Source organism: Balaenoptera acutorostrata, chromosome 3 (assembly GCF_949987535.1).
Source record: "Balaenoptera acutorostrata chromosome 3, mBalAcu1.1, whole genome shotgun sequence".
Taxonomy (NCBI): Eukaryota; Metazoa; Chordata; class Mammalia; order Artiodactyla; family Balaenopteridae; genus Balaenoptera; species Balaenoptera acutorostrata.
Window position 1 is genome coordinate 64834603 of NC_080066.1, and position 18044 is coordinate 64852646.

Here is an 18044-nt window from a genome sequence, read left to right on the forward strand (position 1 = left end):
TAAAATGTTAAGGTGCATGAGGGGGTGTATTTTTAGTTGGAATGACCAGAAAACACTGCGTTGAAAGAACCCGGGAAGAGGTGGGAGACCACATTGAATGCTGTAGAGGGTAACATACCCTTGTGTGGAACAGAAGACTAGATGTTTTCTATAGTCTCCTTTGATGTAAATTTATTCCTCCTGCTTATGCATTTGCGAATGTGGCTGATATCTATCCTCTATAGGAGTTAAGAAATTAATTAATATCTGTACTGAGTTGAATAGAGTCCCCCCCAAATTTACATCCACCTATAACCTCAGAATATAACCTTATTGGAAATAGGGTCTTTGTAGATGTAATTAGTTAAAATGAGGTCATACTGGATTATAGTGGGCCCTAAATTCAATGACTGGTACCCTTATAAGAAGGCCATACAGAGACACAGAGAACACACATGGGAAGACAGCCATGTGAAGATGGAAGCAGAGATTGGAGTGATGGAGCTACAAGCCAAGGAATGCCAAGGGTTGCCAGCAACCTCCAGAAGCTAAGAGAAAGTTAAATTCTCCCTGAGAGCCTCTAGAAGGAACCAACCCTACCAATACCTTGATTTTGGACTTCTGTTCTCCTGAGCTGTGAAAGAATACATTTCTGTTGTTTTAAACCACCCAGTTTGTGGTAATTTGTTACAACAGTCATAGGAAACCAAGACAGATTTTGGTAGCTGGAAGTGGTGCTGCTATAACAAATACCAAAAATGTGGAAGTGCTCTGGAATTGGGTAACAGGTAGAGGCCGGAAGAATTTTGAGGTGAATGATAGAAAAAGCCTAGACTGCCTTGAAGAGAGCGTTAGTAGAAATATGGACATTAAAAGAGATTTTGTTGAGAGCTCAGAAGGAAGTTAAGAGGATAATAGAGAACACTTCTATTATCTTGGAGAAAACATATAGTGTCACGTACAGGAAACTGATAGAAATACGAACATTAACGATGTCTCTGGTGAGATCTCAGATGAAAATGAGGTCACCTTTCTTCCAGTATTGGAAACTGGAAGAAAGGTGGCCCCTGTTATAAAGTGGCAGCGAACTGGGCTGAATTGTGTTCTAGTGTTGGGTGGAAAGTAGTTCTTCTACTTACTAAGGGTATTAGATAAGGATATCCTTAGTAAGGATAGTTAGCTAAGGATACTTCCAAGCAAAATATGGAAGGTGCAGCCTGGTTTCTTCTTGCTGCTTATAGCAAACTGTGAGAGGAAAGAGATAAATTGAGAAGGAACTATTAAGCAAAAAAGAACCAGAACTTGATGATTTGGGAAATTCTCAGCTTATCTATATCATAAAAGATGCTAAGGCACACTCTGGAGATAACCCCAAGGGTGTGGCCAGACTTTCTACTCAAGAGAGTTCGTGTGTAATTCGTTGATCCAACTAACCATCTCAGCAGAAGTCAGGAGGAGAGTTGGGGTTATCCAGGAAGGACCTAGAGAGAATTCTCATGTCTCATGACATGGATCCCACAAGGATTTTGAGGATGTTATGCCACCAGAAACACTACCAGCTTGGGCCGAAGAGAGCAGAGGTGGAACAAAATGAAGGAACGCTACTGACTGCTGGGATTCTACAGGCAGGAAGCCAGACAGTAGAGCTACTCAACTGTGAACATGTGTTATCCTTCAAGAGAAGAAAAGAATGACTTTGAGGGGGCTCGGAGGTCAGCAGGGCTACTTGTTCCCCTAGAGAAAGTGGCACCCAAGACACCAGGGTCCCTGAGCAGCAATTCTCGTTCTCCACACACAGTACAGAAGCAGAGGAACATCAGAGAACAGTAGAGGAAGAGGCTGAGGTGCTTGGGTATCAGCAGCAATCCTGACAGATTGGCAATTAGACACCCTATCCCTATTTTCCAGGTACCACATCAGCCTCGATATGCTGGTGAGATCCTGAAGAGGAAAAGGAGGCTCAGTAATTACTCTAATGGAATTGTCCATTCCCCTTGTGGGATAAAGCTACAACATCATTATTAGGTTACTTTACAGGAAATGAAGAACGTGTGTATTTCTTATACACCTGAGTGAAGATACTAAAATTTATGTCTACCCGAATGTTTCCAAATTGTCCTTATAAAAAAAGATTAAACCAATGAATACTCTTATAAGCAATTATGAATGGAACTGTTTCCTTAGTTGCATGAACAGTAGATGTATCTGTTATCTATTGCCATGGAAGAAATCTCCCCACAATTTAGTGGCTTAAAACAACAATGATTTATTATTTTTCATGATTATATTGATTGGCTAGGAAATTCTTCTCCTGGTTTCTCCTGGGCTTACTCATTTGGCTGCATTCAGATGGAGGTTTAGCTGGGCTGGAAGGTTCAAGATAGCCTCATTCACATGCCTAGTGCTGTATGTCAGCTGGGGCACTTTGGTTCTCCTCCATATGGACTCTCATCTCCCAGCATTGACTTCCATACATGATGGGCTCAGGGCAGCATTCCAAGAGAGGGAGATTAGATACTGCAGGGCCTCTGAAAGCCTGGCTCTAGAGCTCACACAAGCTCCCTTTTGCCACATTCTATTGAGAAAAGCAAGTTATTAAGCCAGCCCAGAGTCAAGGGGGTAGAGGATTGACTCTACCTCATGATGAAAGAAGAGGCAACATCGCTTATAAAGATGTGTGACCATGGGAAGGCAGGGTCCACTGGGGTCCATTGTTATAATGATCTACCACAAACCGCCCTCTGGTCCCAATGATTCACATCCCTCCCACATGCAAAATACACTCACCCTCTCATGAGACCCACAAATTTTCAAACAATTACAGCATCAGTTTCCAAGTCCAAGAGCTCATCATCTAAATCAGATTCAACTGTCGATGGGGCTTCTTGGGAACAGCTCCTTGGATAGTGCTCATGTTGATCCAGAGACCTATGAATTAAAAAAACAAGTTATTTGACCTCAACACAATTAACAGAAAGTGGCAAGACAGGAATAGGCTATCCCCCAAGAGACACCTCCATTTAAAAAGAGGGTAAATGGGAGACACATAATAGTAACTGTTTCATAGCATTTTTGAAATCTAGCTGGGCACATGTCAGCAGTTCCCCCAACTCTAGGGTCAAAGAGTGTTCCTTTATTGGGGATCTATTTTCTGCTTCCTGGGAGTAGTTCCCTAGTTATTGCTCTCTTTGTTTCTTTGCTCCACCATCTGAGACTTCTTTCCTTTTCAATAATTAGTGGATCATATTTACAGCTGGGTAGTTCTCTCTACCTGCTTCCTGCCTACAAAAATTTAAAAGCCCAGAGACCTCTTTTCATTTTGCTGTTTCTGTTCCTTTTAATCCAAACTAGTAATGTTTTTGCTGGTACAATTCTCTTTAAAATGGTGTGGGTTTCCCGTGAATCTGATTGAAAATCACTGCATGCTTCAAAAGCCACATTCATACTTTCCAAACTATGTGTCTTTCTACTTTAGGTTGGTGTCAGGGTTGTGTTAGAAGCTCACGTGTCTAAGAGGATCTATTAAGCACCACCTTAAATCTTTCTGAGATCTAAACAAAGAGTCTTATACTCATAATCATGATTCATTCTTTACCTGAGACCATTTCTTACTTTGAGAATCTTTTGCTGGCGAGAGTGTCCTGGAATCTCCATATTGCCTCTAAATTCTTCCTGCAAACTGAATAGTCTTGAGTTTCTTCTTCTCTTACAATACCTTATCATGTGCTGCTAAAAGAAGCCAATGGGCACTTTCAATATTCTTCCTGGAAATCTCCTTAGCCATATCCACAGGTTCATTAACTACATTTCTTGTTCTCAAAGGTAACTAATTGTTCCTCCACAATATAACACAGGTTGCCCTTTCTCCAGATCCAAAGAGCAGTTTTCTCACTGCCTTTCCAGCAACCACATCCTCATCATCCTTCCAGCCTCTAGCTTCCACTCAGCCCCAAAGTCTACCCACGTTTTAAGTTTTTGTTGATAGCACCTCTACTCCTAAGTACAAAGTTCTGTTTCAATTAGTCTCTGATACATTAAAAAAAACTACCCCAAAACTTAGTGGCCTAAAGTCAGCAATCTGGTCTATGCTCAGTTGGACAATTTGTCTCTGCAGCAGATGGTTTCAGCTGACTCACTCAAGCAGTTTTAGCCAGCTGGTACCTCAGCTGGGGATGGAGGAACAAAGATGGCCTCGCTTACATGCCTAGACTCAGCTGGGATGACTGACATGACTGAAGATGGCCTGGACCTCACTCTCTGCACAAGGATTATTATCTTCAAGGAAGCTATCATGTGCTCCTTTACAGGGAGTCTCAGGAAACAGGAAAGGCTCCTTAAGGACCAGGCTCAGAACTTGCACAACATCCCTTTCTCTGCATTCTCTTTGGTCAAGCAAGTCACAAGCCCAGCCCAGATTCATCATGGGAGAGAACTACGGAAAGACTCAAATTCAGCACCTTTGGTTCTCAATAGTATATCAGTAGTCTAAAAGATTGGAAGTGGTCTGGGCCCCTCTAGGCCAAAGGAGAGGCTCTGGTCCAGAGTAAGTACTCGGTCAGTGCTGACAAATGAGCAAATGAACATGTGCGACCTGCCCTCCTCACTGACTGAGAGAGTAACTTGCCCCAGGAGAGAGAAATCCCCCAGTCCTGCCCTTTGCTGCATCGCCATCCCCTCACTGTAAGCTCTGGCTTTGGCCCCCTCCTCTCCACTCTCACCCGCAGCTGTGGAGCCAAGACCAGAAGGGTAACCCTCGTAGCCACAGGTTCCCGCCCGCTCACCGCTTGGAGTCATGATGCCTGGGTTACCATGATGGCAATGGGCTCTCCCCTGAAGTCCAGCAGCACAGCAGCTTGGGGCCAGAGACCCAGAATGATGGCAAAGAACAGAAAGGAGGAGGTGGGCAAGAGGATGCCGGGAATGTCCCCACCACAGCCTGACCTCACCAGCCACAGAACCATAGACCATGGAGGGCCTGAGCCACTGCACAGGTGGAAGTGGAGGCCCGGAGAGGAGCCTCTGGTCAGTGGCCAGTGGCAGAGCCATGCCTCAGGCCTGGGGGTCTGACCTTTAGTAGTCCATTTATTCTCTTAGAGGGTCACTCAGCAGACACTGACCTGGATCTGAAGGCTTTCCAGGACTTGCCTCTGGCACTCAGGAGAGGGTGCAGGGGAAATAGAGTGAGCAAAGAGAGAGGAGGCCGTCCCTTCCCCAGGGATCACCCCAACAGAACCCTCTCTCCACCTGAGGCCTCCCGTCAGCAGGAACCCCACGAAGCAGGGCCAGGTCTTGGGAGTGTCTCTTGGTCCGGAACTTGCCGTGTTCTTCCTGGTCCATCAAAGGGGAATGTTGCCTCCCCCCACCAACCCTCAGTGCTCACCCAGTACCCCCAGCCTCTTGCCCCAGCTGCCAACTGGGACAGCCCTGACACAGCCTTCACCAGCCCCATTCCCTCAGCCCCCACCTCCCCTGACTCTTCCACCCCCTCCAGGACGCCCACCTGTGTCAGCCCCCAGAGTGCACAGCCCTGAGCTCATCAGTCAGTCACCTTCCCAGCCCCTGCTCTGCGCTGGGCCCGGGAGACAGCAATGACAAGGACCCTCAGGTCCTTCCAGACGTGGACAAATAGCCATTTCCCTCTGACAAGCAGATTGATGCTTTCCTCTCAGGAGAGGCTCTTAGAGCCTGGGAAATGTTCCCCCTCTGCGTCCAGAGCAGCTCTGAGGGCAAAGAGACCCGGAGCTGAGGTCCCTCTCCCCAGCCACCACCTCCTCCCTGGGATTTTCCATAAATCCTTGGGTGACAGGGAGAAAAGGACTAAGAAGAGTTAGGGAGGACTGGAGAGAGGTGCATGTCACAGGCATCCTCGTGCACACACAGACTCAGGCCTGCACATGCCGCTCAGACAGGGGCACACACATGCCACAAGGTACATGCACACAGAGACACAAACACCAGGCACACGCTCGCACGCGCATGCGCACACACATACACACAAGCATACCAACACATACACGTACTTAGACACACAAATGCCTGCACAGAGTCACACCCAGGTAAATGCACACATAAACATACCTACTGACATAGGGCACTCACCTCATCACGCAGGGTCATGTGCAAACACAAAAGTAATATGGAGATACACACATGCTGCAGCCGCGGCACACAGACATTTGCACGTAGACTAGTTCGCATGAGGTTGCCCGACTCTCATAATCACAGTGGGCATGTGCATCACGTTGGCTCTACCCTGGGGCTGGGCGGTGCTCCCTACAGCCTGGGGTATAGCACAGCCCCTACCCGGCTGGTCTGAAGCCTCTGACGGGAAGAGGGGAAATGCAGAAGGGAGGAAGATGCATTCTGAGGAAGTCCTTAGCCAGGCTGAGGGACGCATCCAGTGGCCCTGGGACAGGGGAGGCTCCAAAAGAAGTGTCAGGCGATTGCAAGTCTGGGGGTGTGTAGCTAGCCACGCTCCCCACGCTGCAGGCCAGGAAACTCCAACCCAGTGTCCAAAATGAGGGGCTGCTATCCAGGCCTGAGAGGGAGGGAAGCAAAACCTCCCGGCCCTTGCCCTCCCCCCACCCTCACTAGGAATCCCGACGCAGACCTGCTGTTCCAGCAGATTTCCAGGGGTGGGAGCAAAGGAATCGATGAGGCTCGGAGCATTTACAGCCAGTGGGAAAACCTGCCCTGGGCCTCTCTGACATCAGAAATAAATGATTCCGCGAACAGAAAACCACTCAGACGTGGCCAGAATGACCAAACTAGTGAGCGCTTCCACCTTGAGGGACTGCTGGCGGCTTCTGGCTGCAGTGAGCCCTGGCAGGGCTGTCTGTGCAGCCCAGGGTCAGATCACACAGCATCCTGGCCCCAAGACCCCAGCAGCCCAAGCCACAGCCACCGACATTTCTGCCAGGCAGCCTCTCAGCCCTGGGCACACGTGAGACCGGAACCTGGGGGCCCATCCTCTTAGAAAGCAGCTGCTTGGAAGGATCTGTCTGTGGACAAACATGGGGTTTTGTTTTCTTAAACAGAAAATCTGGTTTCTTTCTCATCTCACATAACTCCAAGGCTGCTGACAAACTCTAGAAAGGAAGAAACCAGTAGGCACACGAGATCCCTGGCTCATGCAGGACCCCGACCACCTGCTAAATCCCCCCAAGTGTTTCTAGGGGTCCCAGAAGGTGACCCACATGTGCTCATGGATGAAGCTGGTCAGTTGCTATACAACAGCTGCAGATTTATTCCTCTTCTGCTAGGGACTGTGTCCGCCTGACACTGCCACTTCTGCTGGGTAGTTCTGGGTCCCTCTGACACCTCTATGGGGCCAGAGCCTGTTCCCCAGCCAGGCAAAGTGGGGCAAAACCTCTCTCCTCCCTTGCCAAGCTCAGTCAGAGGCATCCAGAGCCGGGCTGCTTGGGGCCCACTGCCTTACAGAATTTTAGGGAAATGAGTTTTGCCGTTCTGACCTTCCCAGCCATTCTCCCCTCCTGTGCCTTAGCATCCGGACATGAGCCCGTGGGCGCTGGTAATGGAGACAGAGGCAAGGCTGGACCCAGAACGACTTTGCCCCTAATGCCTCCATTGGAAAAACTCATTGGCCTGGTCACCTCTTCCCAAAGGACTGATGGTCTACACAAAAGAGGATGCCGTCTCACCGGTTGCCAGAAATATCTAGCCTCATCTGAATTCTGGAGATGGACGTTGGTTTGGCTCAAGCAAGGAGTCCCATTACATGCAGACACCTTTTGAGCCTACAGAAGTAATGACAGCACCCTAGTAATGTCAGAAGCAAGGCCCCGGCTTGGAGGCACCCACCAGTAACTCCACCTGAAACTGCCCAACAGACAAGAACATTGTCTCCCAGGGGCAGATCCTTGCGCTCTGCTCTGAGACCTGACCACCACCTGCCCCCTAGTATAGTGGGCAGAGGATCTAGACTCCCACACTCCTCGCTCTACTTGCTGCTGGTGTTGAAGAAAGGAGGGATTACTGACCCGAGCTAAAAACCAATGTTCTTCCAAGAGCTCACCCCACCTCACACCTCCAGTTCTGGCCTTAGTACCCTTGCTCAGTTTTGCAACCTCTACCCTGCTGCTCTGAGACAGGCCCTGAGGACCCATGACACTGCAGTCTTGATAACCAACCTCACCAGAGACCCTGCTCACGTCCCAACTTCATTTCACCTTCAGTCTGACCCTGAGTGACTCTATCCTGAAAAGCTGTAGCCTGTTACCTTTGGCTTCTGTATTTACAGGGAAGTTTGAGTGTAGTATCAATCTCTGGCTGGACATCACCCAAATATCCACAATCTTCTCAAAGACGATGCTAACAGCATCCCCAAGTGTGTTCTTCCTGGGCTCAAGCAGCCCGAAGAGGATTCTTGGGAGAGAAGAGACCTCTAGAAGAGCAGATCTGTGTCTCAGCTGGCACAAAGTGAGAGGAAGGTCTCACAGTTGGCTCTGAGGACTAGGGGACCTGTTTGGGGCTGTGATCCCCCTTGGGGGGCAGCAAAGGGTGTGAAGTGGTTCAGAACATGCCACCCCCAAATATACTGCTTTGGCATGTTGATTATCTTGAGCTGAAGGCACTTGAGAGACAGCAGGTGCAGGAAGGGCTCTCTGCCCTCCCCCTTTCTACCTAAAAGCAGGTCATAAAATCTTCCCTGAGAAAGTTGATCTCCCTGCACCAGGAAGAGAAGAACATTCTTATCAGCAGAGCCTGGGAGCCGACGCCTAAATGAGCCTGTACAAGCAAACCTACTAAAATAACCCTTATCTTCCATTCGTTTCCCCCATATATTCTCTAGTTGCTGTCCCACAATGTACTGCCCGGTCCCCTTTGTCTTGACACATCCCCACAATTTATCGTTCTTTGTACAAAAGGGGATAGAAGCTTCTGGGCCTAACGGCTTCTTCAGGTCTTCATTTTCCTTCTGAAGACTCCCATGTGCACATAAAAATATTAAATAAATTTGTATACTTTTCAGTATACAAATCTAACAGATAGATTATACTGTTAACCGGTCTTGGGCCTGCTTAATTCTTAGGCCAGCCACAGAAGCTAAGAGGGCAGAAGGAAGCTTTTCCTCCTCTACAGAAGCATCTTAGAACCTAGCAGTCTGAGGAGATGTGCAAGGTGTGCTGATCATTTAATTGCCCCCAAACTTTAATAAATGCTTCAGACTTCAAAAACTCCAACATTTCTGTCATTCCTTAGGCCAATACTGATGCCTCTTGCTGTAACGCGGGGTATCAGGTTGTTGGCACTTGGGTGCTATGGTGAGACGCCAACAACGACTTAGTTCATCTCTTGACACCAGCTGCACAAGCCATGTGGAGAGTCCCCTAGATGTGAGAGATGACACCCAGGGCAGGGTCCTGCAGTGTAACCCACTATAACCAGTGTCCAGGCACCAGCCTGCCTTTGGGTTAGTCCCACAGGGGAACTAGGAAAGGGTTCCAAAAGAGAATACAGGAACCAAGAAGGGTGTAGAGGGAGGTGATGCAAATTGTGCTAGGAGAAAGGCATACTGCCCATGGCCTTGGGGACATTTGTGAAGATGAACACAGGGGTTGGGAGAAGCAGATCAAGGATCCCTTCCAGTCCTGGAGGTGAGACATCTCTAATCCTGAAGTGCAAGCACCCAGCCTTCCGCTCTCCTGACTCCACGTGCCCTCTCTGTCTGGGACACAGAGACATGGTGCTGGCCCCAGGTGCCTTCCCGGTCAGTTCTGGGAAATTCACTCCAGGCTTCTGGTATGATCTGTTTTATGTGTACATTGACCATAGGGAAAAGAAGCCCTAGTATCTCTCTCTACATACATTGTGTGTGTGTGTATATGTGTGTGTGTGTATATCGTGTGTGTGATTACTATTATTATTATTTTAAAATCTGACAGCAGTCGGAGATGTGGTCCTAAGAGGATGATAGAATTCCTCAGAGGGAGAGAGCTGCTCTTTTTCTTGGGAAAACACCTTAATGGATCTCTTAATTATGCAAAGAGAGGTGCCAGAGCCGCTCTGGACCTGAGGACGAGACAAAGAGGAAGCTAAATTGCACTACGTAAAAACTCACAGGAATTTTGGAACCATTCCAGGAGGTCGCCTTAGAAAAGGGGTCTCCGGCAAGAAGGGAAAAGTCAGGGGCCTAAGGAAAAAGGCAGCTGCCACAAGGAGCTCCCTGTGCCGACAGCCCTTCCGGCCCTGACACCCTAGGGGACAGCACTGGTTTCCTCCCCACCACACTGGAGTCACTTTACCTAGATGTTAATGAAAAGGGTGGCCTAGAAAGCTGGAATGCTGAGGCGTCTGGATTACAGATTTCAACTATTTCGCGCCTTGGGTTGCAGATTTTTATTATAAAGCAATAAGTTGGCTTTTTGGTGTCTACATCTGCTTTTCTGGGAGTCAGGGAAGGGTGGGAGCAGCGTGGGGAACAGTGAGTTGGAGATGAGGCAACTGGCCACCAAAGAGAGATTCAGGGATTGAACAGAGATCACCCAGGGGTATCTGACTTTAGTTCTGTTTTGTGATTTGCGAGGTCACCCTCTGTCCCATTGCTTCATCAAATCATCAGTAAAATCTGCATCACTTGCTAATGATTTGTGGAGTCCTATCTGACCTTGGAGGGATGTGATCATGCTAAGTCCGGCCCCAGCATGGGCACAGGTGATAGCAGACACTCGGTCACACCTGGGCTCCACCTGAACTGAACGTGTTCCATTCAAAGCGTTGTCCTTAATTCTCAGGTTCTGTCCTTCCTATTTTTTATGATATGATGAGATTTATTTTTCACATACTTACTTGACAAAATAAAAATTTCAACTTAGTATTGCCTCCCTTTTTATTTTATTTTTTTTAAAGTCTAGTCGATAGACTACCTTAGTTTCAGGTGTACAACATAGTGATTCAATATTTTTATAGGTTATATTCCATTTAAAGTTTATCTCCCTTTAAAAAAAAAAAGCAAACCTTTCTTACCGGTTCTTGAAATCCCAGAGTCAGACATAAAGCCACACTGACGGTCCTGCGCCTCACATGAATCTTACTGAGGTCAGAAATGCAGGGACCCTTGTGAGGAGAGTGGCTCTCCCTTTCATAAAGCCTTTTGCTGCTTCTGCGTTACCGTGTGCAGCGTTACTATTCTCTGTAGCATCAGGAAGGCCAGCACAATCTTTGAAACAATGAAACCAGCCTTTACAGGCAACAGATGAAAGTTTTATGGACACTTCATGTCCTTGGGCAAACTTCTTGGTTTTTTTCTGAATAAGCATCAGACTTAGAGGTGCATGTATTTTCATCTGATGTTCAGTTCCCAATATCAGAATTTTTAATCTCCTCAATCATGCTTAAATACCGTTTAGTCTTTATTATACATCACAGGGGAAAAAGCCTTTTCATGGCATCTTGTAGCCTTTTTCCTTGTTCTGAAGTGCGTGGCCCTTTCTCACCCCTTATCCTACATAAGGTCTCCACCTTCCCAGGCTCCTGCACCCATGCCTCCTCCCAGGATCTCCTTCCTCTCTGACCACTCCCAGATGAAGCTCTTCCTCCATGCTCTACCCTTGGTCCTCTTCCCTCTCCACGCCAGTGCTTCTCAAAGTGTCATCTGGACCTGCATGCAACCTGTCCAGGTAGCCTGTTAAGCACGTGGCTGCCTCCTGCGGGCCTTGGAGAGGCTGTGAATCAGCCAGAGCTGGAGCTCAAGGGGACGTGAAATTACACAGAGCCACCTACGAACCTCTCTCCCTTCCCCAGGTCAGATGGAGGCTCAGTGGGCGACCACTTAGGGCGGGGCTCCTGGTGGCACATGTATCCTAGGTTTCCCATCATGTCTTTTAAGAAGGCTTCTCCCAGTCAAGATGTGCAGCCGCATCTGTTCCCTTCTCTCTCCCCCACAATCAGCAAGGACATTTCCGCAGCACTGCCCTAGGCCTTCACGGCTCTCAGGTGTTCAGGCCCCTGTACCCCAAGGTCACTGGGAGGGAACTCGTGGCCGGAGCCTCTGTGTGTGTGCAGGCAGAGAGCGAGCACAGAGCCAGGTGGCTGCACCACGCGACACTCCACCATCTGCACATCCCTGCCAGCACTTGGTAGTACTCAACCTCTCTTTTTGCCGGTCTATCACATAACAGTCTTTCTTTGTTGTTGTAATTGGCGTTTCTTTGATTACTAATGCGGTTTGAGCATCTTCTTAAATACTCCTTAGCATTTTGAGTTCCCTCCTCCATAAATTGGTCGTTACCCTTTGCCCATGGTTCTATGCGTGCTTCTCAGCATAGAACCTCTTGGGAGGGAAAGAATCAGTCTGGACTCAGAGTTATCTCCACCTGCAGAAACAGCTTCCATGGTTTGGAGCTGCAGCCCTCCCTGGACACGCTGTCTCCTGAACTGCCTCACCCACATGTGCTTAAATAAATGAGCAGTCCTAAACCAGGGTGAAGAATGTGCAAGACCCCAGAAGCTCAGTGACCAAGATGCTACACTGGGGAGCAGTTTATCTGGTGGGCGGGCTTCCTGGGAGGAAAAAGGCCAAATTCCAGAGGTTTTTTTTTAGCCCCTGTCGGGAAAGGCTAAACGATTGTTCCGGCAGACGCCAAGTTGGGAGTGGAGAGGGCTGGAGCGAAGCCCTGATTACCAAGGGCTCCTTGTGCCTGCTCAGGCCTCTGGCCTATGGAGTGAGGTGAGTTATGGAAGAATATTAACCTCCCTGTAGAACACAGGCCACACCTCCTTCCTATGTGCTGAGGACATTGAACCTTCATAGATGGAGCCTCCACACCAAAGACATTGTGGGACTGTGGCCTTCCTCATTGAACCCCAATGTTGGCGTTCAAACCATTCCCCCACATGTTGGGAACACACACAATATGTGTGAGGCATTGTGTGAGGGCAGAGGTACATGTGTCCAGTCATGTGGGTTTGGGCGGCATGGAATATTCATTGCAACATGTGTGTGTGCCTGTGTGCTTGTGGGTGGGACATGTGTATATGTGGGTCTGCTAATGTGTAAGTGTTTGTATGAACATGACTGGGCACAAGTGGTGTGTGCATGTATGTGCACAACTCTTACAAAGGGCAAGGAAGTGAGGGGTGCCATACTATGATAAATGAAGACTATGAAAAGCTCATAGGAAAGTAGAAAAAGAAATTGTTATGAACTGAAAGTTTGTGTCTCCCCCCAAAATCCACACGTTGAAATCCTAACCCCCCAATGAGATACTATTAGGAGATGGGGTCTTTGGGGGTGATCAGGTCATGAGAGTGGACCCCTCATGAATGGGATTAGTGCCCTTATAAAAGAGACACCAGAGAGCCCTCTCTCCCTTTCCACTATGTGAGGACACAGCAAAAAGATGGTTGTCTATAAACCAGCAATAGGGTTCTCAACAGACACCAAATCTGCCAGCGCCTTCATCATGGGCTTCCCAGCCTCTAGAACTGTGAGAGATAAATGTTGGTTAAGCCACTCAGTGTACGGTATTTTGTTACAGCAGCCCAAGCTAAGACAGGAACTAAAGGAAGTAAAATTGTGTTTCTCCCTTCTCCTCCTCTTCTGTATACCTTCTATGACTTTCAGCACATGGTGACTCAGAAACATTCTGAAAAAATCTCAGAGTAGGACGGAATCATCTAATGCTTGAAACCCTTTGGCAGGACCTCCAACAAGTAGCTGTCTTCTTCTGTTTAAACACTCCTGATGGGGCCTAGGGTGTTCACTGCCACTCCAGGGAGTACATCTCTTTATCAGGTAGTTCTGATCACTGGAAATACCTTCCTTATATTACCTGAAATCAGTATCCCTGCAGATTCCACTTGCTGACACAGGTTCTATCCGACAGGTTTCACAAACCAAGTTTCTCTTCCCTGTGCCAGCTTTGTCATGGTCTCTTGAAATATGACCCCCAGGACTCAACATGATTCTCCAGACTCAGTCAGATCAGAGTAGGCAGGACGGTTGAAAAGTATTTGCCATATCCAAAACAAGGTAGGGATAGGGACTGATATCTAGAAAATTCTGAGATCTCCTACAAATCAATGTAAAAAAGACAGGCACCACGAAAATTGGCAAAGGATAGCAACCAGACAATTTATGGAGTAGGAAACTCAAAAGGCTGAGGAGTGTCTGAAAAGATGCTCAAACTGTATAGCAATCAAAGAAATGCAAGTTAAAACAACAATGAAAGATTACTTTACATGTGTTAGACTGGCAAAAAGAGAAGCTAAGTAATACCGACTATTGGCAGAGATGTGGGTGGTGGAACTCTCACCACTGGTGAGAGTGTCAAATGATGCAACAACTTGGGACAGCAGCCTGGACTGCCCAGGTAAAATAAGGAGGCACTACCCTCTGACTCAGTAGATCCTTGCCTGGGTATATAAATGCCCAGAGGCATTTTCATACAGGTCCATAAGGACATGTCCAAGGATGTTCATACAGTTGTTTGTAATTGCAGGAACTTGAAAGCAATCTGAGCATCCATCACCAGGGGAGTAGGTAAATATGGGAGGATTCAGCATTTTCGAAGCATTTAGAAGAAATGAACTTGATGTACTTGTGGCAACATGGATGGAAATTTACAACAAAGTGCTGCTTGGGAAAAATAGAACACAGAATGAGCTCTATGATATGATACATTTATATAAATTTTGAATGACAGCAATACACACTTTACAAGAAGATATACAAATAAGAAGAGTGAGATGATATCTCGTTGTAGTTTTGATTTGCATTTCTCTAATGATTAATGATGTTGAGCATTCTTTCATGTGTTTGTTGGCAATCTGTATATCTTCTTTGGAGAAATGTCTATTTAGGTCTTCTGTCCATTTTTGGATTGGGTTGTTTGTTTTTTTTTGTTATTGAGCTGCATGAGCTGCTTGTAAATCTTGGAGATTAATCCTTTGTCAGTTGCTTCATTTGCAAATATTTTCTCCCATTCTGAAGGTTGTCTTTTGGTCTTGTTTATGGTTTCCTTTGCTGTGCAAAAGCTTTTGTTTCATTAGGTCCCATTTGTTTATTTTTGTTTTTATCTCCATTTCTCTAGGAGGTGGGTCAAAAAGGATCTTGCTGTGATTTATGTCATAGAGTGTTCTGCCTATGTTTTCCTCTAAGAGTTTGATAGTGTCTGGCTTTACATTTAGGTCTTTAATCCATTTTGAGTTTATTTTTGTGTACAGTGTTACGGAGTGTTCTAATTTCATTCTTTTACATGCAGCTGTCCAGTTTTCCCAGCACCACTTATTGAAGAGGCTGTCTTTTCTCCATTGTATATTCTTGCCTCCTTTATCAAAGATAAGGTGACCATATGTGTGTGGGTTTATCTCTGGGCTTTCTATCCTGTTCCATTGATCTATATTTCTGTTTTTGTGCCAGTACCATACTGTCTTGATTACTGTAGCTTTGTAGTATAGTCTGAAGTCAGGGAGCCTGATTCCTCCAGCTCCATTTTTCCTTCTCAAGATTGCTTTGGCTATTCAGGGTCTTTTGTGTTTCCATACAAATTGTGAAATTTTTTTGTTCTAGTTCTGTGAAAAATGCCAGTGGTAGTTTGATAGGGATTGCATTGAATCTGTAGATTGCTTTGGGTAGTAGAGTCATTTTCACAATGTTGATTAATCATTAGAGAAATGCAAATCAAAACTACAATGAGGGGGCTTCCCTGGTGGCGCATGGGTTGAGAATCTTCCTGCCAATGCAGGGGACACGGGTTTGAGCCCTGGTCTGGGAAGATCCCACATGCCGTGGAGCGGCTGGGCCCGTGAGCCACAATTGCTGAGCCTGCGCGTCTGGAGCCTGTGCTCCGCAACAAGAGAGGCCGCGATAGTGAGAGGCCCGCGCACCGCGATGAAGAGTGGCCCCCGCTTGCCACAACTAGAGAAAGCCCTTGCACAAAAACGAAGACCCAACACAACCATAAAAATAAATAAATTAATTAATTAATTAAAAAAAAAAGAAAAACGCAATTTGAAAAAAAAAAATTGCTTAAAAAAAAAAAAAAACTACAATGAGATATCATCTCACACCGGTCAGAATGGCCATCATCAAAAAATCTAGAAACAATAAATGCTGGAGAGGGTGTGGAGAAAAGGGAACACTCTTGCACTGTTGGTGGGAATGTAAATTGATACAGCCACTATGGAGAACAGTATGGAGGTTCCTTAAAAAACTAAAAATAGAACTACCATACGACCCAGCAATCCCACTACTGGGCATATACCCTGAGAAAACCAGAATTCAAAAAGAGTCATGGGGCTTCCCTGGTGGCGCAGTGGTTGAGAATCTGCCTGCCAATGCAGGGGACACGGGTTCGAGCCCTGGTCTGGGAAGATCCCACATGCCACGGAGCAACTGGGCCCGTGAGCCACAATTACTGAGCCTGCGCGTCTGGAGCCTGTGCTCCGCAACAAGAGAGGCCACGATGGTGAGAGGCCCGCGCACTGCGATGAAGAGTGGTCCCCACTTGCCGCAACTAGAGAAAGCCCTCGCACAGAAACGAAGACTCAACACAGTCATAAATAAATAAATAAATAAATAAAAGAACGTGAATTTCTTAAAAAAAAAAAAAAAAAGAGTCATGTACCAAAATGTTCATTGCAGCTCTATTTACAATAGCCAGGACATTGGAAGCAACCTAAGTGTCCATCATCGGATGAATGGATAAAGAAGATGTGGCACATATATACAATGGAATATTACTCAGCCATAAAAAGAAACGAAATTGAGATATTTGTAGTGAGATGGATGGACCTAGAGTCTGTCATACAGAGTGAAGTAAGTCAGAAAGAGAAAAACAAATACCGTATGCTAACACATATATATGGAATCTAAGAAATAAAAAAAGTCGTAAGAACCTAGGGGTAAGACGGCAATAAAGACACAGACCTACTAGAGAATGGACTTGAGGATATGGGGAGGGGGAAGGGTAAACTGGGACAAAGTGAGAGAGTGGCATGGACATATATACACTACCAAACATAAAATAGATAGCTAGTGGGAAGCAGTCGCATAGCACAGGGAGATCAGCTCGGTGCTTTGTGACCACCTAGAGGGGTGGGATAGGGAGAGTCGGAGGGAGGGAGACGCAAGAGGGAAGAGATATGCGAACATATGTATATGTATAACTGATTCACTTTGTTATAAAGCAGAAACTAACACACCATTGTAAAGCAATTATACTCCAATAAAGATGTTAAAAAAAAAAAAAAGAAGAAGAGTGTATTCTAGGCAGGCAAGGAATGGAGAGAAAAAAGAACAAATTAAAAAACAAATGAAACAAGGAAAGGGGCTTGTGTGGACTGATAGTGATATGCCAAGAATCAGAGGTTGAATAAATAGCATATTTCCATTAATGTGGCCTAAGATCATATTAGCATTTTTAAGTAGCTACACAAAGACTACCAGGTTTCTATGCCAGATATTCCTACCACCCCCACCTAAATAAATGCTTTTTTAGACCTAAATACAGAACTACTCACTTAGTCCTATTTCAGCTTATCTTGGCAGATTTGGTCCATTTTTCCAGGTTATTGAGCTCTGTATGGATCCTGATTCTGTTATCCATGATGCTGCTACTCTTCCTATCTTGGTGGCATTCAGGATTAAAGTCTATGTGACCTCTTCAGTCTCTTTATTTTTTTTAATTTTTTTAAATTGAAGTATAGTTAATCACAATGTTGTGTTAATTACTGCTGTATAGAAAAGTGACTCAGTTAACATATATATATATATATATATATATATATATATATATATATATATATATATATATATATATATATATATATATATTAAATACTGACTATAGTTCCCGGTGCTATACAGTAGGACTTTGTTGTTTTTCTATTCTATATATACCAGTTTGTATCTGCTAATCCCAAACTCCCAATCCAACCCTCTCCCATCCCCTCCCCCTTGGTAACCACCAGTCTGTTCTCTATGTCCCTGATTCTGTTTCTGTTTCATAGATAGGTTCATTTGTGTCACGTTTTAGATTCCACATATAAGTGATATCATATGTTCTTTGTCTTTCTCTTTCTGACTTACTTCACTTAGTATG